Here is a 27,509-nt window from a genome sequence, read left to right as displayed (position 1 = left end):
CCTGCAAAGTGATATGATGGAACAAATTAATCAAAAGAGATGTATAATTTAATGTGAGGGCCTCGCTTTGTCCTCGTGATATTCATGCATCCATAATAAACGTTAAGTCACAGTTGCACACACCTCTACCCAGCAATTCAATTTCAATCATTGATTGAACTGAAGAATCAAATCAATGCATGCTGGACTTTTCAATCATCTCTCCAAACAGCTGTGTTGTGAGTTTTTTTGACATTCACTTTCTTGAGAATCTCCTGGCTGATTCATGGATGTGCCACTGTACAGCAGCAGCAGCCGCAGCCCAGTGCCTCCCAGCTATTGACATGAAGATGGAAGCGTTGGATATGTCTGCTTCACTTGGGAGAACTGGAGTGTTTGATTTGGTTGTGCCTGGGAATCTGACCTTGAAAAGGGATTGTATATTCTGTTAAGGATATCAGACTAGCAGAAACGAGGATAATAAGCAATTCAGTTACGCATCATGCCTCAAATATCAGCTTATACGCTGTCACTCCAGAATTGGCATTAGGCCTATCATTATGGGGAGGCATCAGTGGTCGGCTGACATGAAGTCACGACTTCCCAATGACAAGCAATATGTTAATCACTTCATCATATTTGCAGATGTAGCGGGGAAACTTTATTGTACTTTTTTGATGCTTCTATGACATGAATGACTTTCATTTCTTGTATATTCTTGTATAGTTTGTATCTACTGTAAATCTCACTCAGCATCAAGGGTTGGAATTGGGGGGTTAGATCACCAAATGATTCCCGAGCGCAGCACCGCTGCTGCTCACTGCTCCCCCAGGGGATGGGTCAAATGCGGAGAACAAATTTCACACACTCAGGTGTGTGACAATCAGTGGGACATTAACCTTTAATTTCACTCCTATCTTTTAATTCAGTGATCAGAATTAGTGAGCCACTTATCACAAGGTTAACAGTGCCTGTATCATCCTTGTGCACATCTAGGCCCCCTTACAGTATTTATCTACATTATTTAACTGATTAATGTGGACATCCTTGTTTCAGTGAAATGTTTGTCAATTTCACACCAAACTTGATGCCAGGAACATGGGATGTTTGTGAGTTTCCCCCCCTTTTTTTCTTTAGTGAAATCCACCTCTGTTGTTCAGTATTTATGAGCACTCTGAAATGCATACATTTATTCTGAGGTCTTTCATACTCTGTTATGACTTCTGTCCACTAAGTATGTGATGGGCCAGTTCAGTGCATGCATCATAGTTTGACCAGTGGCTCTTTTTTTGATGATATGACACCTTAAATTGGTCTATAACTCTGATTTGTTGGTTGTGCAAGACCTAGGCATGTTTGTACAATGTAGACATCTACTGTTTACACTTGTTATACAAAAATATATACTTATATATATTTTTAATTCTTGTATATTTTGTATCTACTGTAAATGTGTACCTAACTGTTGATTGTGTTTCTTGTATAGGCTATTGCTGGTGTAACACCATGATCAATCCTCCTACACTACATACAGTACCTATACCTACCTACCTGTACCTACCTACCTACCTACCCACCCAGTTTTTCCTGCATAGAGAATTACTAGGCGGCCGTCTCCATCAAATTTGGTGCTGCCTCCAGCTTGACAAAAAAAACACAACAACACTGGACTTTGCAAATGCATATAGCATTTTGAGCTCAATGCTGCATTCCATTTGTATCGGAGCTCGGGATGTGGCATCATATCCCATGTGAATACATTGAATACATACAAAACACAAAGACGGAAAACCTCACTTTACCAAGATGGACACCGCCAGTAGGAATACCATAAATACAGAAGAAATATGAGGTCCATGTCAATAACATCGCTGAAGAAGAAAGCGAACACAGAAGGTATGTTAGTTTTTCAGCCTAGGCCCTATTTCATTGTGTCAACGTATTGATTGCATTTTAAATCAGCCATTCCGTTGTCACTCTCCAGACTCACTGATTCGCTGCCCTTCGCATACTACATAATAGAGTCTATGCCACTTAGCATCTAAGCAGGTGTTCTGAGGGCGTCTGGTCAGAAAATAGATTTTTTAGAAGCTGCATTCTCAGTGCCCCGTCCGCCGCCATTACATGGATATACTTGGCTCGTGCTGGATTTTAAATTTCTTCTACAGGCCTCCGAATTACACCAAAGTTATCTCGGTGAGTGAAACGTCTTATAATATGCCGTAAATAAGGTCCAGGTTGTCAAAAACGAGCATTGTCCTTTAAGACAAAATTGTCAGCACTTAAGACTAAAATGGCACTTTAAGAAGCTTGATAAATACGGGCCCAGATTTCTGCATGAAGTGTCCCCAGACCCATAGAGAGATCTATGAGATCAGCATGCAGTAACGTAGTTAGAGTAGCTTACGTAGTGTATCAGCGAAAGAACTCTCATGGGTCTGGTGTTGAGACTAGCTATTCTGTAACCCATGGACAGGGGGAAAGGGATCTTCAGCCCATACCTCATATTTATGTTAGCCTTGCTTCACATTTGTTTTCCCATGTAATTTATCATATTTTTCTGCTAAATTGGATATGTATAACCTACTGTATGTGTAGATACATGTGCACAAGATTTCAAATAAGATCGTTTCGAAAAAATATTTCTTTATCCAGGCATCTTAGTTTTAACAGTTTCATTATAGCGAAGCAGGTTATATTTGCTCTTGTGTGGTATTCATTTTGTTCACAAGTTCGCGATCGTACAGCCAGGCTACAGAGCTCTAGGAACCCCTATGCCAAGCCGAGCTGCATCACATTCTTGGCCGGCTACAATGTGATGCAGCTCGGCTGGCAGCTCGGAGATATTGGTGAATGAGGCCCATTGTTTGCTGCCCGCTTGCCTCCATGCACCTGTGACACGCGGGATTATTACAGTATGTTGCGCAAAGTGGTCATTACATGTTATGGGTGGATGTACTGTAATGTCACCATAAAGGGGAGGGTGGGGGGAGGGTGGAGGTATCAATATTTCACAGTGTTTCAGCATTCCTAGCATACAGATGAACACTCATTAATACTGCAAACACTATCTTTAGAGTGAAAGTCAAACATAAATAATATGAAAGTCAGCTTTGATCAAGGTTCATTCCAGTGGGTGGACGTTTTGTTATCTTTGTAATGTCTGAAAAGTGTCTGATGTATTTATTTTCATCTCAGACTTTTGGGATGCTGGTTACATCAGACACTAACTCATAAAAAATATTTGTTGCCACAGGCAATATTACTTCAATGGCTGACCTCTGCTTCACCATCCTAAAAACCGATGCAATACATGTTTCATTCGCTGATAAACATGGATATATATCAGGCATTTCCCTTTATTTGAATTTGGACCAGTGTGGTTTTATATGCTAAGCAATGTTGACACGCTCCTTTCCCATTGTGGCAACTAGACAGAACAAACAACTGAAGGACTCAGACAAGCTGAGGTAATTTGAATTCATCTCAGCCCTTGGTAACCAAACTCTCAGCAGAAGAAGCCTGCAGTAGTTTATGATTGGCATGCATCTGGCACCCGTATTTGGGATGTCTTCACCCTTGGCTGGTATTATTGTGAATTATGAAGTATATTATTGCAGAAGGAGAATTTATGTGCCATTGGGGTTTTCAAAGAGAGGTAGAAATTTGGTAATGCTTTCTATGGAGGTTGTGTCTATAATCATGAACACATTCATCATAAGCACATTCATAACACATTACAATGCACTTACAAGGCTTAATACAACTTTATAAAAGTTTATACTAGTCGTAGTGTAGTCATGCATGACACCTTATAAGTGGTAGATATAATGTATTATACCTCAATGCTACACAGCACGTTATAACTACCAAACTTTAGCCATCTTCATAAGATTCAAGGATCTTGAATTTTATAAAGACTCATAGAGAACCGCTCTAACGTTAGCCTGGAAGCCTACAGAAGAGCATTAGGGCCAACAGCGGAGTTTTTTATTTTATTTTTAAGCTTCTTAGTTTAAAGTCAGAAATTCTGACTTTTTTCTCAGAAGTTATTTCTGACTTTTTTCTCAGAAATTCCAAGGTTTTTTTCTCAGAAATTCTGACTTTAATCTCAGAAGATATTTCTGACTTTTTTTCTAAGAAATTCTGACTTTAAACTCAGAAGTTTAAAAAAATAATAAACTCAGTTGTTGGCCCTAAAGCTCTTCCGAAGCCAGACTCATCGCAGAAAAAAAAGTAGTTTTCACCACAGTCTGGACTTCCAGCTGCCCAAAACGATTTGAGTGGGTTGGAGTGCTTGCCTTGACAGACAAACTCCTTCAGCCAATCAACGTAACAAAACATAGATCAAACTTTTGCCATACCCAGTCAAAAACCTATTTTCCGCTGAGAAACTCTGTTACCGCTGTAGTATATTTTAACCAGTATAATCACAAGTTATATTATAGTGGATTTCAAATGCACACACATAGATACTGGAGGGATGGAAAACTACAGACAGGCTTAGGTTGTCTTTTAAGCCAGAACACTGGGGATTTTCCAGTGTGTTACTGTGGCAGACTGGCGCCACCTATATTTTACTAAGTGCTTCTTATCTAAACTATATGACAGTAAGTGCTTCTTAGAGAAATCCATATATTCACTATTGCCACCTACAGTATATGACATTTAGTGGCTTTTAGTAAAACCTAAACTGTATATTCACTAGGCATCATCTATAGGATTAGGTGTCTCACAGCAGAGCGCTGGTTTTCATAGCCAAAAACACACACACTGTCACACAAACAGGGCACACAAGATCTGTTTAACTGAACTAATAAACTGTCTAACTTTAGACAAGGTAACGAAGAACAGGACAATTTTGGGAACACCTCTTTTTCGTATATTCAGAGCGATGCGCTGTGTCAGGTCAGTTCATGCTAGACATTTGGAGAGTGAACTCATCACAACTGCAGTTTGATTTTGATGCCAGAGATTCAATAAAAGTATTGAAACTTGCATCGACGGATCTGATTCTTCTTCCTTACAACCAGAAACGAATTAGACTACAGTGCACACTGTTTTCCTTCTTTAATTGTTGTGGTTGAGAATTTCTGCAATAACTGCACTTATGACTGTTTATTCTTCTAACGTTAATGTTAGGCTACCACTCATTGCTTCAGCCAACAACAGCTAACTATTAGCCCATAGCTACTGTACATGTTTGCAACCAACTTGCTATAAATGATCATGAAATGTTATTTTAGGAAATCGTTGGGAAAAGATCTAGAGGGTAAGTGCGTCAATGTTTAATAACTTAACTAACATTTGCTAATGTTACATTTGCTGATGTTAACGCCAACCATATTGATACTGTACTGTATATAGGCTGGGTAGCTAGGCTTATGTTATTTAGTTAACGTTACATTCGGAAGTTTGAGATGTATTACAATTTCAGCTTAATGTTGAGCATGTTCGATGTGACATTGTTCATACATTGATTCCAGTCTCTTTCTGTTATCTAGTTTGTGTCAGGCATTCTTTAGATATGGCGGGCTGATGCTTGCAGCTGTGTTTATCATTTGCCACATTATAAATCAAAGTGGTCTATCATGCATGGGTAGTGCAATTACCTGAAGCCATTCGTACCATCTTGCAAGTAAACATGCCATGTACAGTAGCCTACTTTGAAACTCACATGTTGCTATTTTTGGCCTAAAAATAATTATATTGAAAGTCTAATTAATATTGTAACTCTCCCCCCTTCTCAGCTCTTAGTACACTGATATAATATTATCCTTGCTTTCGCTTATACTCAGCTCATGCCATGTACAGTACTCAGCCATGTACAGTAATACTCAGCTCATGCCATGTACAGTACTTTGAAGCTCACATGTTGCTATTTTTGTCCTAAAAAAAATAATATTGAAAATCAAATTAATATTGTAACTCTCCCCCTGTCACAGCTCATAGTACACTGATATAATATTATCCTTGCTTTTGCTAATACTCAGCTCTCTTATCAAACTTTATGCTAGGAAAGGAATCTGTGTGTGATTCGTCGCTCGTGCTCATCCAGGCTGTTGTTATTTCCCACCTGGACCACTGCAGCTGGCACCCTGGAGTCGGCCATCAGACTGCTAGAGAAAGCTGCTGCTCGCCTGGTGTTCAATGGCCCCATATTCTACCACACCCATCCGGCCCCTCCGTTCTCTACACTGACTCCCTGTATCAGCTCCTCTCCAGTTTAAGACTCTGATGCTAGAGGGTAATGAAATGAACAGCTCCTTTCTACCACCAGGCCATGGTCAAGTTCTACATTCCCACCCAACCACTTTGCTTGTCCACCTTGAGGTGTTTGGTTCCCCAGTCACTCCGAGCCCCCCTACGGCAGATCGACATGGTCACGGGTCTTTTCTGTCCTGGCCCCGCAGTGGTGGAATGAACTGCCCACTGACGTCAGGACAGCATAGTCGCTGCCTATCTTTCACCACAGGCTGAAAATTCACCTCTTCAAGACGTGCCCTGGACCCTTCCTCTTAGCACCAATTTTATTTGTTCTTGCACTTTATCTTTAACACCAGGTTAAGCTCTTAGACGCTTGTTTAGAAAGAAGATGCACTTAAGAGTTCTAGCGAGTAGTAGTACGCTTGACTACCTACGTTAAATGCACTTCAGTCGAGATCACTTTAGTCAAAATTGACCCATTTATTAGCATGCAATAATATATACAGCATATTAACTTTTTACGCATATACATTTTGGTGGTGTGATCTGTTCGGGGGGCCCCCTTCCTTCCAAGCATGTGGAAAGCGGCAATCTAGATGTTCCCCCGCTCTGGGCCACTTGGTTGGCCTATGCAACTATGCAATTATGCTCCACGCTGCTGCCACCCAAATTCCCAACAAATGTAGCCATCACACTGTTCAGGACATCCACGGTTGTTCTTCCTCAGGGATTAGTAGAAGAAAGGGACAAGGTTCCTCCATAATGTACTAAGTCTCTGCGTAGATAAAAGGTCATCAGGAGAGATCACAAAGACAAAGTGACACAAAACAATAATTATAAGCATGGCACTAACTGCCTAAATTGACATGCAAGACAAAGATGCTTGACTCATACAAATTACTTAAACTCAATTTGAATAAACAACTCCAAAATATGGCAGACAGAAGAGCTGAACAGAATAGGTACTGGACTGGATGATCTTGCAGAGAACCAAGGGAAATTGACTTGTATAAATACTAAGGGTAATGAAGTATGAGGTGCAGCTGGGCAGCGCGGAGACAGGTGGCAGCTGATGCAGGAGACGGGAAGGTGAGTAGGCAACAAGCAAGCATGAACTGGAACTGGACCACTATCTCCCCTCGACTGTCCAACCCGTCCATCAGTGCCAGCAGAGTGGACACGATAGAGCTGCAGAGAGCGAAAGAGAGAGACAAACGCAACTCAAAGCTAGTTTAGTTTCAATCGCCCATAAACAACATCACAGTCAAGTACACAGAGGAGCTGCACAACCGAATTACACCAGAGGCGGAGCGAGGTGGTGGCTCCATGAGAGACGGGCCTCACCTGTGTATCTGATCCGGTCTGCTGGAGCGTAAGCTACTGGGGCCAGCCCATCTACAGTATCTTGTCAAAGAAGATGATGGAAGGTCTCATTAGGTAGGCCTGGAGAGAGACCAACCCACAGCCATCACAAACTCTCGGTCAACACTGTGGATGATGGTCGGGTGTTCTGTCCAGTAATTATACCCCCCTCCCCCAACCGCCACAGTTACCCCCTACGACTAACCTGGTCAAAGAGAAGGTGACTGTTCTGATTCACCAACCCACTTGCTGAGGCAGTCGGCTCCTTTCCTTATGGACACCTTCTTGTCTCCCTGCCTGCACTTCGTTAGCCAGCGCCCAAGCCACCAGGGTCTTCCCTGTGCAAGCATCAGTCCACTATAGCTAAAGAACGGCAGACACAAACAGATAACAGAAACAGACTATAATCAATGTATGAACAATGTCACATTGAACATGCTCAACAGGTTGGTTGGTAAGTTGAAATTGAAATACATCTCAAACGTCCAAATTTAGCTAATGTTAGTCTAGCTACCTACTGTACTGTACCTATATACAGTATCGATATGGTTGACATTAACATAAGCAAATTTAACATTAGGTACTGACTGTTAGCTGTTATTCAACACACTAAAAACATGGAGCTATGGGCTAATAGTTAGCTGCTGTTAGCTTGTCAGTGATGTCAATAAACATGTAACTTCCTGAATGTCGAATAAACTAGCCAATCAGAGGCAGAGGGCAGATCTTCATGTGGAGACGTGATTTCCGCCGAGTTCACCGGAGCCATGAACGTACGCCCAGCATCCCTGAGGCTTGTCACAGCATATTTCTAAAATCGTCTCGAAACAGGTATTGGTGGCATCTAAAAAAAATTGGGTTATCGATTATGCTCTATTTCTATGAGAAATATGCTTTTTGGGCTGCATGACATCACGTGACTTGCAATACCAAGCTTTGGCCACTATGTCAAATAGCTTCATGCGCCGGTGAGCAACTTTCATTGAAATGAATAGGCAGCCATTTCCAATGCCTTCTCCAGTTATACAGTAATAGCTCCATGGCTGGAAGTCCAAACTCTATCGTGAAAACTACTTTTTGGAGCTGGGCATTAAATTCGCACTGAAATTAAAAAAGCATTCTGTCCCATTTTGGTTCACATAATTGGTCATAGTGTTTACCTATTCAACGATGTATGCCAAACAAATTACAAAATTCTTCTTGTGTTGTAATCTTATATCAAAGTATACAATTTCTTACTTCCTGGAAAACGGTAGGTCACGTGCAATGACGACAGCAGGTACCTTAGATTTTAGGCCAATAATCTCACGACATCCACCCGTCAATCAACGCTATCCTTCTATCGAATCTGTCTAAAGTTCTTAAAACCCGTCTACTTGTCAATGTTCCAATCAAATTCCTCTAAACATATGTCCCACCCTCATAGCTTGTTTGCGTCGGAAATTAGATGATCTCAAACGTCCATTTCAGTGCGACTTTAAATGCTGGCCCCTAGAATAGCATTTGTTTCTTTCTCACTCACTCTATCCCTCATGTCGTCTTTTTCTGTCCATCCGTCAAGTCGTGTTCTGTGTTGGCAACACGAGGCAGTAATCGCTCCACACAGATTAGTTTGGTGTTGAACATTACTTTTCCTATGCTATATTGCCATCTACTAGTACGAGCAGCACAACACAGCTCTTTGCTCAACTGTTGTTTCTCAGGCATTAATGGATTAGCAGCAAAACAGCTACAGGAATCATTGTAACATTAGCTAACTGCTTTAACTACCGATAGCTGCCGTCTTCTTCTCGTCTTCTCCTTTGGTAAACACAACTGCATTGCATTGTGGTATAGTGGAGAAATTGTAGGGTGCATCTTCTGTTCACTAGAAATCACAGTGAATTGTGGGTATTTTGTAGTGAACTATATAGTGAATGAAATTGAGAATTTGAACACTAGAAAAAAATGGCGGACGCATTGCACTATGTAGGGAATAGGGAACAGTTTCGAACACAGCAGATGGATCCCAAATTGCGCACTTAGGCGAAAGTGCAGAGCACCCGCGGCCTTGTGGCCTTAGTCCACAAGGGCTCAGGGTAGTCCCCCTACTTCCTTCCCACACTAATCAGTCCTGACGAGAAACAAACCGGAACCAAGATTAGTTACGCGTTGGTGGTCTATTACTTTTCTTGTTATATCGCCATCTTGTGGTGCAAGCGGTAGCAAGACAAACGCTCCCTTATCTCTCAAATCTCATTATTGATTTCAGAAGGAAAAATATCCAGCACAATCCTATCCATATTAACGGAGGTAGAGAGAGTATGTTGGGTTAGTACCTCTGCATGCTACTAACCGTTTTCTGCCTCCCCTCTCCCTAGTGCCTCTCCCTCCTACCTTCTAACCAGGTCCAGTGGATGCCCCGCTGTCACCTGCAGACCACCCTGAGTCCGATAGAAACCCTGTGTGTGCTGTGGATGTCCAGTACAGCCACTAACCCTGTCTTCCTCCCTCCTCCCTGTATTGTTGTATTCAGTATCACACAATGAGGCAGAGATACGTTTTACTGATTTAATAAGGAATGATTGATACATAACACAACCCTCAGACACGTTTTCACTTGGCCGCCTACCCTTTCCCGGCACCGTAACATTTATAGGCTCATGTATTCATGCGAACAATAAAGTAGTTCCACAACACATCTCCTTTCCTTTGAGTCTTTAAGACACTGCTAAATAATAATTTCTATAATCATATTATAATGAACCCATTCATTATTGTTAACTCAGGAAACATTTCAAAATGATTGCATTTCAGTACTGAACATCCTCAACAAGTTATTAAACAAGAACTAGTCCTACTCTAAGATGATCTGGGTAGACTGCCAATCACTTATATAGTAGCAGTGGATTATTCTGCCACTCAATGCATACTGCGTACTGTTCTAGAACAAAGTCTTTCTTTCTTTCTGGAGGTCTGACAACGTGGCCTCGAGATGTCATTTTCTCTAGAGCTTGTGGTACCTCTGCTGCAGGCAGATCCTCGTGGGAAGCAGGTAGGTATGGCACATTGTCGTTGCTGGCAGCAGATGGGTGTAGTACATTGTTCTTGGCAGCAAGTATGTGTGGTACATTACTTTCTGGTTGTCTTTCTTCTTCAGGTGCTTAGTTGTTAAGGTTAGCTGTTTTGTAAATTTCCACCAGCTAGATTCTGCTGGGCCTTTCTGTGACACAAATGTACTCAATCTCAGACAATCATATTATAATAAAATAATAAAAATACTAATAATTACCTTTGAGTTAGTTGCCACTGGCAAGTGCTTTCTCAAACTTTCTCTTCCCGTTTTTTTTTTTTTTTTTTTTTTTAATTTCTAGCTATGACATCACAACAACGTGATTGGTCCATTGCAATGATGAACATTTTTATGATGCTCCAGGAATGAGTCCAACACGACAATATCAGATTGTGCCCGATGGTATGCTGCCTCTCCAACATTGGTAGGATTGCGCACGGGAGTCATTAGCCATGGCCGCCGTCACCTATGATCACAAAGCACATACTTTTCCCCGACACTTTTGCAATGAATATTACAGCACAAACATTTTCTCAAAACAACTTTCTTACCCAGTAACCAGTGATTGTCATCCATGTCTTGCATCATTCTGTACAGACTGCTGTTCCTAAAAATGTAGCTGTAGTGTACCGACCCTGGGAATTTGGCAATCCCATTTGTTATTATATTTCTGGCGTTGCACACTACTGGATGTTGATTGAATGCGTTTGCTTCCTATTTCTAAAAACATGCTTGTTTTCCCATGGTGGTACAATTGGTAGCCTACATGAGTGAAGTCAATATAGCGCCTACAACATTGGGGAAGCCGGCAACATTAAAGAACTCCTGCTTTGTCACCTCAATTTCCTGTCTGTTTTGGGGAAATTTTATGTATGTTGTCACTGCTAATAATGACTGGTACAACATACCATATGCTTATGAATGGTTGTGATAGTCCAAAGGCACCTGCGACCTTAAGGAGCCAAACGCAAGAACCTAGAGTGTTCACAGCAGTTTGACAATGCCAGGTATTGCATGGGATCTCTGGGTGGCAGGCTCAATGTCATCCTTGATTTCATCAAGTAGAGCAAGAATTGCTTGAGCTGGCAACCTGTATCTCCGGATGATTTCGGTCTCGCTTAAATCTTAAAGTGATATTCTCCTTTGAAATACCTGTAATCTCTCACGAGCATGCCTGGCATTACAATGCCTTCGCCTACAATAACTGCTGCCATGATCACCGGAAACACTGGCCATGACACCCCTTATAAATACGCTTCAATTACCAGCAACTCTCTGAAGACACAAATTATTTCACTATAACTGCGTGTGGCAATTAGCATTGATCTTTGTGAATTGGACTGATTTGCAATGAGGCTCATTTAAATAGAAAAGGAAAAAATTTCCGCCCATATTGCCTCATTTTAATATCCGCAAATAGCACAAGCGCACAGAAATGCTATGATGATGGCAATGCAGTTAGCACGGTATTTCACCCTTTGCGAGTGCTTTGTGAATAACAAGGTTTATTTTAGGGTTTTTTGCACAGGTACTGTATAGCGGCACAAAAACCTGCGCAATCCCTTTGTGAATTCGCCCCCTTGTTCTTGTGAGAGTAGACACAAGTTCTGTACAGATGACTGTATAATTTAACCATTGCCATGGTTTCATGATTTATACCAATGCTTTCATTGGTATAAACCATGTGACAGTACCAATTAAACTCACAAAAGAGCAGAGAAGTAGGCAACTGGGTGTCTAAGGCCACCAAAGTAAAGTAGGCTGGCTTAGCCAAGGGGTTAGGGTCACTCCAATAGGTACCTTCTGCTCAGAGCCCAGAGGAGCAGCGATTAGTCTGTGACTGTTCCAAAGTGCTGGAGATGGATCATGGTGACCGGCAGTCCTGAGCCTATCTCCCATGAGCGTAGCTGTCAGAAAGATGAGTTATTAATGCTTGGCTTAAACACCCCAAAGAGCTGCTCTAATTGTCAGAGGCAGCTCACTGTCCCCCTTTGCATTATCACCTGCTCCAGGGTGATTAATGGAGCCACATTCTGCCTCTGGAACTGTCCTCACTGCCTCTTATTTTACCCCTCAGAGGGCGTACTAGGGGTACATTGTATGGGAACCTACCTGCTATAACAGAACTCTCAGTGACAGCCTGCTGATTGCTGAAATTTGTCTTTTTAGAGAGTAAACCAAGAATCAGCAACACAAAATACTGACGGACTCAACTTCCTTGTGAAAGTTTATTTTATTTAATTTTTTTAATAAAAACTATATAATTACAATTATGTATATAATTACAGGACCTCGAGGGGTCTTTAATCACAACACAGCAAGTGACACAACAACATTATCATTACATTATAATTTTCAGATTGGGGTCTTTGGAGGAAACCCTTGCAAACACGGGGAGAACATGCAAACTCTGCACAGAAAGGCCTGGGAGATACCCAACCCGAGTATCTGACAACCCTGGAGAGAACATCCCCAGTGCCTACATCGTCCTAATGGGAATCAAACCTAGTAGAGGATTGACAGTACTGTAACTTGTAACACCAATCCAATGATCTTAAGGCTGACATTCTCCTCCCAGCTCACAAGGAATTTCTTATCCTACATTTTCCAATTCTGTATCAACTAGCCTTCCCCCGTTCAGTCCTAAATAAATTAACAGAAGACTAATTTATGCCAGACTTCATTTAATGCAGCCTCTAAAGAAGGCAGTGGCTATTCTTATAGTGTGTTTTTGTATTGATTAAATGGAGTGGAGCGCCGCTGTAAGAATAGCGGGCACATCTCTTGTTACAGCTTCCGTCTATTAACCATCAATTTCAAGCATTTTAGCCATAAACACATATTTGGGTTAGGGTAGTCTGAATCATCAGAAGTAGGTTTTAGAGATAACTCTTGTCATTAGGGGGCGGGAGCATCTCCCTGCCCCTATCAGTGGTTGGGGCCGGGAGATTCAATCTAGACCTATCTGCGTGTTTTCGAAGGTCTCCTTCACTCCATGAAGCAACAACAAGCAACTAGTCTCGCATAGCCAGATCATTCTCCACACATCGTTTACACTGTCCAGCACTGGAGAAAGGTCTGGCTAGACTCATTACCATTCGGGGATAGGGGGAAAAAACAATTTATTTCTTTAAACCAATCACAATCGTCTTCGGCGGAGCGGTTGCTAAGTTGTTGTTTAACGTAGTCTGGGAGAATCTCCCATCGCCACTGATTAGCCGACCACAAGAATCGGACATTAATAAACGAATGACAAGGCTTATCCCCAAAGCCTACATCTGTTGAGTTAGACTAGGTCTGGCTATGCGAGACTGGGGTTAAGGATAGGGTTTGGGTTAGGGCATTGTAAAAATAGCGGGCACATCTGTTCTAACGGCAGTGAATACACTGTGTCCCCCCTCCAAAGAAAAATGCAAATGTTCGTGCACACTTTTTTGTGTATGCATGAAGGATGTCCTGGAAAAGTCCTGGAAAATGTTCTCTAGAAAAGAGTGGGAACCCTGCAACTTGGTCAGCGCCTTCCTTCTCCTGATTGGTGCCATTACAGTAGATGCATTTATTATGTTTAGCCCTTCCAGTCAGAGAGAATGACATTCGTAATGTTAGAAGATTGAAATAAAATGTTCTTACTATCATTACTATCATCTTACTACTCTGACCTGCCAAGGGGACTACAGATGCAAATTAGCTTGAAGCTAGAATCTGGTACAATGCATTATATGTTGTCATAGAAGCCTATGCGTTATGTATATGTTTTAACTGTACGCTGTCCCTTTTAAATAAATAAATGAAATAAATACATTTAAATTGAAGAAATTCAATTATGTTCTGTCACCTCTTTTTTATGATTCATCTGTTTATATACAAGTTCTAAGTATTATATTGCCCCCATGTTTCCATTAGGCCTAGTACCCACCATTTTAAACATTATCCAATGATTGTGGGTGCAGCTACAGTTAGAGCAGTTACATTGACCAGCCTCAAGTCTGTTCATGTTGGCTGTACAGGTACAGTATGTACTACAGGGCTGCGATAGGACATAGCCCTATGCTTTCAACCTGCAGACAGTGTTGGACTGCTGATCTGTGTCACATATCTCTCAGGGTTGGAGTCAATTCCATTTCAATTCAAGTAATTCTGAAAAAAACAGAGTAGGACTAGTAAACCTTGATACCCCAACCCTGATACTATCTGTTCTGTACACATGACAGAGAAAGATCATCCATTTACTTCCATCACATAATGGAAACCACCCTAACACCAAAAACACACTACTTAGTTACTGTAATGTAGCGTTACTGTACATGTCATTCTGGAGTCATGAATCAAATGGTTGTACAGTGTAGTACAGTAGTGATTTCCCAACACATTGTCATTCTCTTAATTATGCTAATTTCCAGAAATCCTGACCCTCCTGTACCTTTTGATGTTCAGTCAGTAAAATATCCCAGGGAGCCTCCCATACGAGTTTGAATCTGTTAGCATCAGTCCATCACCCTAGCCTACTGTACCAACTGGGGGCACTTGCCACAATTCATCCTTCCCACTGCCAAGTACATTTTGCTTTGTACATAAAAAAAAACTATGCTTAGTGTCTTACTTATAAAAGTATGTTCTCATAGGTTAGCATTGAGGTCAGGTGTATTGTGGGTATTATTAGTTATTATAGTCGTTATATTCACAACATAGATCAGATGACTTATTTAGGTAGTGTAATCATGTTGAATAGATCAGAGATAGAATATGGCTGGGTCATGTATGTTGTCCAACTGTGGCAAAGTTAGTCATGCCATAAGGTGGGGAGTCTGTGAGTCAGACAGTGTAGAGCAGCTCACTCTACTTCTGTGATTGACACTGATGCATGCCGAGAGAGGCTCGCGCTTGTGATGTAAGGAGTTCTTCTGAATGGCTCGGATGCCCAGCTCTTCAACTCAGAGCGAGAAGCAGGGCGAATGTAACACAATGACCAGAAGTGACAAAATATGAAACATATTAGACATAATCCTTTCATTTAGCTGCAAACGGTTTGACATGCAAGCTTTTTCGACAGGAGGATATGCATAGCACTGATATTTTAATTCACTACTTACAGTAGGCTACTTTCGAATAAAAGCTTAGACCAAACAAAAAATATGCTGTATGCCAGCTCGATACAGTATACAATACATCTACTGTAAACTAGAAAAGCCCACTCCACTTACACATTCAACAACTGTACATGCTGGTGATGTCATGTATGCATCATGGGTGGGGGACAACAGGTTCACTGTGCACTTATTAAATCTATCACAAGTCTGTGCTCATTGAGACGTTCTTCATTAGGGGTTGACAAGGATAGATTAATCCCTGCACCCTGCCCATTGGTAAGCGAAGCCTCAATTCATCAGCAGAGCCTTTCATACAGAATTACACAACTGAAATCCTCAGGTAACTATCTGCCCAGGCAGACAATGTTCTTGGACTCCCTGTTTTGTCATTAATATCACACGTTATGCTTTAAACATTCATCAATTTAATTTGCATTTCACATTGTTGCTTGTTGTGCTTAGGATTTACAATTTTTCTTTAATGAAGTGAGTTGTTAATCAAGAGGTGCTAATTTTACCCTGAGTCAGGATACTGTACACTTTTGAAATGAAAGGCCACATGATTTGCATTATATTTAATGTGAAAATGAATGTAATATTTTCAGCTGGGTTCACCAAGCACAGTATGTATTAGCCAGTATTTTGTATTAGGTTACAACATGCTCAGTTGTTTCAATAAATGTGGGCATGGAAGAATATGAAATACTATGAACATTTACTCCTCATTTCAAACAGACACTAACCACAGGTTTAAGGTTTTGATTATATTCACAATGTGATGTGACCACACATTATAGCACAATGTTTTTGTATAGAATGTTGTTATTTCTCTCACAGCTGGGTGTGGATGGCAGTAGTAAAACCTGTATTTTAACTTCATACTAACTGCAAGACTGAAAGGCTTGTGTGCTAAGAACTTCAAAAGGTGGAGAGATGAGACGGTTTGTGGGTGATTTGGTTGAGGTCTGGCTCTAATGCCCTGGTCCCAACAGCCCACTTGATTGAGATCAAGCTTTGTCACGATTTTACAGATCCACAGCACCTTTGACAAGGAGTCATCAAACAGAATACATCATCCCCATCTCATCCAGTACTTCCCACATTTCTTCTCTGCCTCAGCCATTTTCAGACGTTTGAAAGCTGAAGTTGTGCTTCAGTATGTACCAGATATTTTAGCTTGTCCTCTTGTTTACCCTGGGGCTTGTCAAGTGACTACACACTTTGATCAAATTAATTGAGCGCCTGGAGACATTATTTTCACCTTTAGACATTGCATTTACGCTCATTATCCTATTGTTAGTCTGGGCTTCTCACCTCAGTAACTCTCCAGCTATCTGCCTAGTTCCAGGGAGGGGCATACTTTTCACTGATAAAGTAGATCTGACGCTACTTAGGATGGGCCATAACTTGTTGGCAGTGCTAGTGCCCCATGTTTCTCTTCCATGCTAATTTCATGATAAGTGACTGAGGTCATGTACAGAATAAACTACAGTGCTGACACTCGATATATACAGCATCTGAAGTGTGATCCAAGGCACTTTTTCAACACAGACATAAAGAGCAAAATAAATGTGAAATGAACAGTTGTTGACATTGGAAGTGTCATCTGGTGTGGCCCATCTATTACCCCTCTAATCTAATATTTTACATATTCTCTGTAAATGTATGACCAGCTGTTACTTGATACTGAACAGGCAGATATTATTTCACAAGGTTAAATTGTTCTGGAGATGCTTTGATTCACTTCTCTTTTATGGTGGACTGTCTGTATTGAAGCATGAACTGCGCCCTCTTTTGGCAACCATGGTCAGTACAGCTGAGGTCTATTGAGTGTAGACAATCGGTCGGGGGTGGTTGGGTGGGGGAGATGGAGAGACAAACGCTGCAGTTGATAATTTGTTTTGCCTGTGAAGGGACACTGCTGAGGGAGATTGTTTGGCTCATTTAAAAAAAACATAATTTAAAGTTTTGCTTCTATTTGTATAGATCTTGTGATAGTTATTTTAGACTGGTGTAGTCCAAAGATTTACCAAGATACGTTCAAAAGGTTGAGTCTGGTTTATTGAATGAAATCAAATACTTGCGCAAGGACTTCCTGACAAACGCAGCAAAGGTGGTTCAGTCAGAGAAGTGAAGTCAGTCACTTCTGGCTGTGGCTTATGTACAGTCCAAACAAAGGTACAGTGTTTCCAGGATGTGATTGGCTACTGCATTGTACATGAATGGCAGGCGTGGCCAAGAGTAAAAACATGTGACATGAGAAAACAAAGAAAACAAAGCTCTGAATCAGGACGAGGAAGACCAAGGTGGGGCCCCTCCGACCTAAACAAAGAGATGAGGAAGAGCTATGCAGAGTGTGCTCACAATTACAAAAGAGGGAGAGCTGAGGTGTTTTACATGACTGAAACTGGGTTTTGCAGGGGACTTGGGGGGAGGTGACAAATTACAAAGACAAAGGCCCAAGGTGTTTGGATGTAAATTCCTGGACAATCTTTTTTCCTCTTTGGGTATTACAGAATGTGAACATACACGTCTCATTATGACATGTTGATACTGTACTGTATGTTCAAAGCAATGTATCTGGAGCATCATCACATTCTGAGATTGGCATCGGATTGAGTCGGATTTGCCTATGAAATCCACACCACGTAATCTAGGCCCTGAACTTCAAGCACTTCGATAGGATTAACCTACAGTGCATCCGGAAAGTATTTATATCCCTTAATTGTTCCACATTTTATGTGACAGACTTATTCCAAAATGTATTATTTCCCCCAAATTCTATCACACCCCATAATGACAAAGTGATTTAAAAAAAAAAAAAAAAAAAAGATTTCTCCAAACGTATCAAAAATAAAACACTCAAATATCATGTGCATATGTATTCACACCCTTCACTCAATACTTTGTTGAAGCACCTTTGGCAGCAATTACAGCCTCAAGTCTTCTTAAGTATGATGCTACAAGCTTGGCACACCTATTTTTGGGCAGTTTCTCCCATTCTTCTTTGCACATCCTCTCTAGCTCCATCAGGTTGGATGGGGAGCATCAGTGCACAGCCATTTTCAGAGCTCTGGGCTCTGGCTGGGACATTCAAGGACATTCACAAACTTCTTCCATTTACGAATGATGGAGACCACTGTGCTTGTTGGGACTTTCAATGCTGCAGAAATTTTATTGTACCCTTTCCCAGATCTGTGCCTCGATACAATCCTGCCTCAGAGGTTCTTTTGACTACATGGCCTGGTTTGTGCTCTGACATGCACTGTCAACTGTGGGACCTTATATAGACAGGTGTGTGCCTTTCCAAATAATGTCCAATCAAGTTGTAGAAACATCTCAAGGATGATCAGTGGAAACAGGATGCACTGAGCTCAATCATGAGTGTCATAGCAAAGGGAGTGAATACTTATGTACATGTGATACTTTCGGTTTTTATTTTTAATACATTTGCAAACATTTTGGAGAAAAAAACCTTTTCACTTTGTCATTATGGGGAATTGTGTGGAAAAAAGGAGGAAAAATGAATTTAATCATTTTGGAATAAGGCTGTAACATAACAGGTGGAAAAATTGAAGGAATGTGAAAACTTTCCGGATGCACTGTATACCATGTTACAAAAATACTCTGCAGGAAGTATGTAGTGAGTTTTTGTTGAAGTGTGTCAGATGTAAGAAATCAGAAAGCAATGATATTTAAGACTATACTGATCATCCTTTTAACCATGCAAGCCATTATAATAGCGTTACCTGGTATTTTCATAGCACTGAACAGTGTGGTGTTGTTTTACAATGAAGTCCTGGAGGAGGTGTTGATATCTGGCTTTAATCTTTGTAGAGTGTTTGTACCAAGACTGGTGATAAGTATCTTTGTATGGTTTATGGCATTGAGATACAGTGCCAGCCTCACAAGCTTGTCTTTCAGATACTGTGTAAAGGGTCTACCAGCAAATCAGATAAGAGGCAATGGTACAGTATGATTCAACAATTTTGGCGTATGACTCAAGCCCTAGGGGAATGCTCAACAAAGCAGAGGATTCAAAGCAGTGTCTGTATAGAGGAGTCATGTGAGGTGGGCAACGAGTATGGCGGCTTAAGACTCATTTATGCTCTACATAAAGAGTGCAGATGGATTCGGACGGAGCTTTCTGTCCGTACTCTGCGACCATTCGGTCCGTATTTTGCACATCTTCTGAAAGCTTACGGATACAGGTGAAACGGAGCAGTACGAGGGCCTTACCACCGGAAGTCATGGGGACAGTGCAGCCACAAGCAAGACACGTCCAGACACGACAAACAGAAGAAGAAGAAGCTTTCACTTATGAAAGCGGCGGATATGGCGGAAGTTGGTGAGGAACTTCAGACATCTATATACTTTAGCCTCAAAATGTGCATGATCGCGACCTGTTCCACGTCGCCATTTTGGTTCTCACAAACTTATAGGCTAACACACTGCAGTGCCCTAATGGATGTATTCAATGTATACTTAAACCAACGTAAAGGACACATGGAAGTATGTGGCCAGTGACTGTTATAACGTTTGAAATGGACGGATAGATTTTCAGACGAAAAGGGAGCATAAATAAGCCTTTAGAAGAGTGCCCCAACGCAGTATAGCCTATTCTATTTTATAATGAGATAATATAAACAAAGGAACCGCTCTTTAGTTTAAATATCTAAGCAAACCGACAAAGAAGCCTAACCAAGCGAAAACACCCAGTATCTCCACTAGACAAGGTTCAAGCACGGCAAAGCCAAGCAACAACCAATGAGGCTATCATTCAAAAGCCCGATGTGGACAATGCTTCACTGGCTGTGGACATTGTTAAAATATACACACTACTTTACGTCTGAGAAACAAGAAGAAAACCTGACTCCAGCTGTCGAAAGTAAAATAGCAGAAATTACAACATTGTTAATGTTGAATCTCGGCTGGAATTTCTCGTGGATGCTAATATAAAGCAATGGAAGTGGATCCTCCTGCCACCAAAAACTTCCCAGAGGGATGTGAGGGTCAGGAGGAGCTCTCATTCCTATGTGAAACCATCCCCAAGCTCCAGCAACTGGACTACCCCAACGGGATTGAGATTGACCAAGCACACAGGTCCATCACCAGGCCTTGACCAGATGGTGTTCATACACTGCATGCTATCCTTGCACGGTTCCTGAGGTTCCAGGATAGAGAGCGGATTGCAGAAGCATGGAAGATGGGGCAAGTGTCATGGAACGGACACAACATCATGGTCTTTCCAGACTACTCGAGACCGGTTGCTGAGCTCCAAGTTCAACCAATGCAAGCAGCTTCAGCTTCTTCTGAACGACGCATCAAATTCTCACACATCTACCCTTAGCCTAGCCCTGATGTGACCCCAGAGATACGCTGCCGTTCCTCTAATCTGGGGTCACGTATATAAGGATATAGAAAAGGGTGACCAGACTATTCCGGGCGGCGAATTTCAAATCTGACGCTCACCATCTACCATTCCTGTAGATGTCTTTTGTCAGGGTCAGGGCATTGTTGGGTCGTTTATAGGTGAAATAACCACTGTTATAGCCTTTTTTTCACTCGTTTAGGGGTTTTCTGCTTCTTCTTCTTCTACGCTCTACCGGAAATAGCACATGCTCTGTGCGATACGTCACAGTGCTGCCACCAATCGGTGAATGCTGCAGCAGCACATGTTTAAAGCTCGTCACGCAAAGCAGGTACAGGTGGAAGATGGCGCAGCCTTCTCTTGTCAGCGTTACAGCCACTACAACAATCACTAGCTACGGTTAGAACTCCTTTTTTTTAAGTTTCATTTTCATTTGCAGTGATGCCTTTGTGAATATGGCAACGAATACCATCTGTTCATCAAACGTCAACAGTGTTGATGATTGTAGAGAGGGAGTGGTCACCGCCATGTTAAATGTAACATGAAGGCAAAAACTCATAACTTTGACTCATACGCTTAACAGCTAAATGAGAGATAGCTTTGGATCATAAAACAGTACAGTAGGCCTACACATAGAGCCATGATGAAACAAATGTAAAATCATTAACAATTCTAGGTGAAGCAATTTCCAAAGTGGTTCTGTGATGTAGCCTACATTTAAAATGTGAATCATACTGTAGCTTCCATATAGACTAGCTGAAAATTGAACAATTTTTGTATCTCAATTCACCTTAAAAAAGGTGACTAATAACATTGTTTTGCAAGGCAGGGGATGCTGAGCTTTTGTTGACAAATACTCAAAACTGGACAGTCTGGAGGCTGTGGTTGAGAGGAGGATGAGGGACAAACTGAAGTCCATCCTGAACAACCCCTCCCATCTGCTCTATGACGAGCTGTGGCAGATCAGAAACAGAGAGAGGTTCAGGCGTTCCTTTGTGCCAGCAGCCAGCAGCAGACTATAACAGTGCCAGAGTGTCACCCCCCCATATTTGTATGTGTGTGTGTGTGTGTGCGTGTGTGTATAACATAAACATAAAGTTTGAAAATTTGTGTTTGGTAGATTGCAAACAAGTCTATAGCAATTTGGGTTGCAAATTGTAGGCACGTCCCTGAATCGATCATTGGTAATGTTAACGATCAATCAATCGATTAATTGTAAATAAAATACCAACATTTCCAAACAATCAGAAAAGCGTTTTTTTTTAAATAATCAACAGTTTATTATGGAGAGACTGGGTTATTTTTTTCTGTCTGCTGCGCGTCACAGCTCCTCGCAAACACTGAGCCGATGGTGGGTTTGCTACAGGTGAGACGTGGAGGAGAGCCAACTTATCTGAGTGAACGTTCTTCAAGTGATAGAGCATTGCTGTTGTCGTCCTGTTGTACGTGTACACGGCATCACACTATTTGCAAGTGGCTTCTTGTCCTTTCTTTTCGAAGTATTCCCACACAATACTTTGCTTGGCCCGCTTCATTTTTCAAAATATGCCGCTATTGATTTCTCTGCATTTTTTTCTCTGCATTTGGCCGAGATGTTGTCCATACAAATTTTACCGGGCAGCAAGATAGGTGCCCGGCAAAATTATCCAATATGGGCGCCACCGAAAAAAAACGAAAAGGGTTAGAATCATAAATGATACCACTTTATATGGGGTTTCTGGGTCATAGAATCTGATTCTGATGTTTGAGGTCAAGTTTACCCCTCAAAGGTACAGTAGCATAAAGGTCATTTTGGGGTCAAATCCAGTGTTTCTGGTGCGTCCCATATTCTACCTCCAAAAATTTATATTTCTCATTATAATGACAGACATGTACAGTATATGTCACATTAGTTTGACATCTCATTATTTGACGTTTACCCCTCAAGGTCACTAAAGAAATCAGTAAGGATTATATTCAGGAACAACTTTTACTGAAATAAGAGATCTGCTGTGACAAAATGCTATATGCTGCAGTGTGCATTTATTGATCAAAATACAAGGATTGTTAAGATTGTAAGGACCTAAAAGCAGAATGCTAGAGGCAGGTGTAACAATGAAAAGCCCTGTTGGGCACAAAACTAACAGAGAAATCCGTTTTCCCAACATTTTCTAAATGAACAACAGGCAGGTAGGTGATCTAGCAAGCAGTCTGACAGGCAGACGGGGTGGCTGACAAGCAGGTAGCAGGCAAGCAGGCACACACACTGCGAGGGAATCCAAGAAGCTGAGGGCAGAAAGAAATGTAGGTCAGTAGAGTCAACAGATCCAGGAGTTGTCAGAAACTAGGTATACTGTATGAAATAAATAAATAAAAATGTGAGAGTTAGGCTACAGAAAGCGGTTTTACCGTGCTGAGGGTGTAGCAGGGCAGGCAGGGTCAGGAGAGGCTTTACCGTGCTGAGGGTGGAGCAGGGCAGGCAAGGTCAGGAGAGGCTTTACCGTGCTGAGGGTGGAGCAGGGCAGGCAGGGTCAGGAGAGGCTTTACCATGCTGAGGGTAGAGCCAGGCAGGCAGTCTCAGGAGAGGCTTTACCATGCTGAGGGTGGAGCAGGGTCAGGAGAGGTGCAGGGCAGAGCCGGAGGGCAGATGGAGGCTGTAGTTACTAGCTATCGTCGCTGTTATTAAGGCACCCACCTTCGCATTTGCAGAGGACTGTGTATCTGACAACGGTACGGTTGCATTTGTACCTTCCCGTGCATGCCTTGAGGCAGCCGCAGTGCACGAGAAGGCCACATGCTGCTGACGCGTCACTGAGAGTGGTCCATAGTGGTTGCCATGTACCGGTGCCATCTTTGTGCACGCCCCACTCACTGAAGTCAGGAATTTCCTGCTGGATCGAGGTGGCCTGACTCCAGTACAAATTCGCCTGTAACAGCACTCGCTTGACATGCTGGAACGACCAGCGACCTGCTCCCAGTGGTTAAGAGGCGATGTCTGGCCTCATTGACACCAGCTGCACCACACTCCTTGCTGTACATCAGTATGACAAAGTGATGGTCTGCATATGGACAGACTCGAGACTGAAGAGGTCAGGGTTATGAGTGAGAGCCACTAGTGTGTCGGTGAGGTCCGGTGTGCTAGTCCATGCTGCCCAAGTTGTCTTCTTGCCACATCCAAGAAACTGTGAAGTCGTGTCACACCCTGTTAAGCTGTGGAAGAGGGGTAGGGCCAAGGACCTTGACGGACCAAGATCAGAGTAGATTTTATGGACTGGTATGTCACGATACTTTTTACCATTGCCGAAACCCACCCAGAGATCCGATAAGCTGAGGATCTTGAAAAACTGGACTGCCAAAACGACGACATCGCTGTCTACTGTGCGAACATAGGCTGTTGTATGACTCTACTCTGCTGCATGTGCCAGATGCAGGAGGATCTTGGTGTCTGCCTCAGAATGGTTACACATCAAAGTTTTGTGAGATCACAATGCTTGTTGGAGAGCACAGTCTCAAAGCGGGTAGTCAGAAGGAGCTTTCCACCCATGTCATTCTTGGAGATCTGTGTGCTGATTAATGAGAAGAGCTCCTTTTTGTTCTCCTCGTTTTTTAAGAAGCCGCTGTTCCATTCATACTTACGGATTGGAATGCTGCCATTGCCGACTTTTGTCCGTGGGCCATTCCCACGTCGTTGCTGTGTAAGAGCTTTGAGGTTATTTTCCTCTTGGTAATTATCCCATACAGCATCGATGCGTTGGGTACTATCCGTCATTTGGGCCTCCATAAATGGTACAATGTTGAGCAAGACATACTCGCTGAATGTCTTTGCTGTTGTGGGGCACACCATGTGAATTACTGCTGCCATATCCAACACCACGAAGGTGGCTTGCATGGCCTGTGGGTGCATTGAGGCATTGAAGAATGTCAGACTTTGTCCCAGACCCTCGAACTGCCAGGCTTGGTGGCTCTCTCTGATTCTCAAACCGAAAGAACTCTGTCATGTCAGCATTGGGACGTGACTGGAGTGAGAGGAAAAGTTGTGTGATTAAAATCATATTCTGCCTCTGTATTTCACAGTCCTTCGTACCTTTTTTCTTGGGGCCAAGAAACCTTGAGGAGTAAACGTCAAATGATGAGATGTCAAACTCATGCAACATATGCACAGTACAGTTTATAATGAGAAATACTTTTTTGGAGGTAGAATCTGGGATGACACACCAGAAACACTGGATTTGACCCCAAAATGACCTTTATGCCAACTTTGAGGGGTAAACTTGACCTCAAATAATTGAAATAACATCAGAATCAGATTCTATGAACCAGAAAATCCCTAAAAAGTGGTATCATTTATGATTCTAACCCTTTTCATTATTTAGGGTGACTGCCATATTGGATTTTGTCAATATGGCCGCCCTGTGGCCTGGCAAAATTTGATTAAGTATGGTATGGACAACATCTGTGCCAAATTTGGTGCTTTTGGAAGAATCTGAACCAAACGGCCCTTATAATGCCCTAATGGGGCACCATTTAAAAGGGAAATAAACAGGCTTTCCAATGGTATTAAACTTATTGCCAAGAAGCATTGTTACAACAGAGTGAACACAAATTTCCAAACTTTTTGTTTGTTACATACAGATTGTATGTATGTATGTATGTATGTATGTATGTATGTGTGTGTGTGTGTGTGTGTGTGTGTGTGTGTGTGTGTGTGTATATATTCTATATTTTTACATATACTGTATGTATATATAGTTACTGTATGTATATAAATATATTTTTGTACTCTTCTATATATATTATTTACTCTGTATATTCTTTGATCTTTTCTGTACATTCTCAGTTTATGGCAACAAAAGGCTAATAACAACGTTGGCAGATCATCTTCTTTGCTGCGACAAGCAGTGGTGCAAATCAAGTTGGAGCACCTCCTAAAACCCTGGAGGAGACGCAACACACTAAATGACGCACCTGTCCACTGCTGCCCAAGGAGAAACAGAACGCATTGCCTTGAGAAGGGCTTACTGAAAGCTGCTGTGGTTGAATGCCAGCAAAGTTTGGGCACATTGTAGGAACCCTTGATGTGTGGTATGGTGGTGGTTGGCAGGTGAGGCTTTGAGTCAAACGTGGATGTGGACAAGAGTGCCAGGCCAGGGGGGTGACAGATCTGACCATGGGGGTGACAGATGCTTCCCCCCAGAAAGCCACTAACAAGATGACGCCGATGCTGTAGGGCCGACGGGGTAAAGAAGGATTATGTCTGAGCAGTAGATAAACAGATTATTCCTGAAACAGTGCCTGCACTCTTGCCACACGTCGAGAGCATTGGTGATCCATCTGTAGGCCCGGTAGTGCTGGCTTCCCCAGCCAGGTTTGTCAGATGCCATCCTGGAATTCTCACCATCTGCCAAGAAATCGAGTCAAAGCCTCAGCCTAAATGACCAATCATGCTGGATCAACAGATGCCCTGATACCTAGTGATGTCAACATCCGTGGGCTCCATTTAAGATAGAGGACACCACACCTGGATTTCTATTATATTCTACTTTTGGAGACAAAACTCTTCCAACATGCCTTGGAAATGCGGACTCAGTATTGTGCTATTCCTCTTTGCTCTACAGGCCTCTGGAATGAAAGGTAAACACAGTTTGTGAACAATGAGCCATAGCCCTTTCGGAACCTCAAGGGCAAATCAGTCACAACGATTGTGCAGATGTCAGAATTGGATGTTCTGTACATGCGAACAACAAAAGGGAATTAGTAAATGCCCTGGTGACTGAATTGAGAATTTCACCACCTTTTTTTATCAATTGCATTCGGATTGATACAGCACGTATACAGATGGTCAGCACATTACTACTGCCATTTACAGAGAAATAGCACTAAAACGAAACTTTTGTGTGATGTTAGATGTATTTTCTTGTTATCAGTATCCCTTGTAAGCTCAGATGTGTACTTTTCATGGGTTGCAGTGATTCATTTAAAATGATAGTTTCAGAGTACATTGAATCATATTATTTGAAATTGAGTTGACAATATCTGGTGACTGCATGGCATCATGTACTGTCATGGTCCCACACACTGTATTATGTATACATATTGTTGGTGGGTATTTTTAGATCTATGTCAATAATGGGAGCCCACACTCGCAACCTTGATGGCAGGGCAATTGAAAGCCTATTGTGGTTGCATAACAAATTTGGAACCAACTTATGGTAATGTGATTATGGGCTTGGATACTACAGTTGAATGCCAAGGTATATACATTGTAAAGCATTCTGCTGATTAATTAATGCCTGTTGTTCTTGTAGTCTGAAATTATTATGACTAAGCAGATACAGTATATCTAATTATACCATGGTCTGGGTGAATACTCGATTCCGATTGTCTGGAGGGGTGGTGGTTAATTAAGCAATAAGGTACGAGAGGCAGTGCTTTGTTGTGAATAATGTACAGTTCAAGAGTGTTGTTAGTCCCG

Source organism: Borostomias antarcticus (genome assembly GCF_949987555.1).
Source record: "Borostomias antarcticus genome assembly, chromosome: 6".
Classification (NCBI taxonomy): Eukaryota; Metazoa; Chordata; class Actinopteri; order Stomiiformes; family Stomiidae; genus Borostomias; species Borostomias antarcticus.
This window is presented reverse-complemented; position numbering follows the sequence as displayed.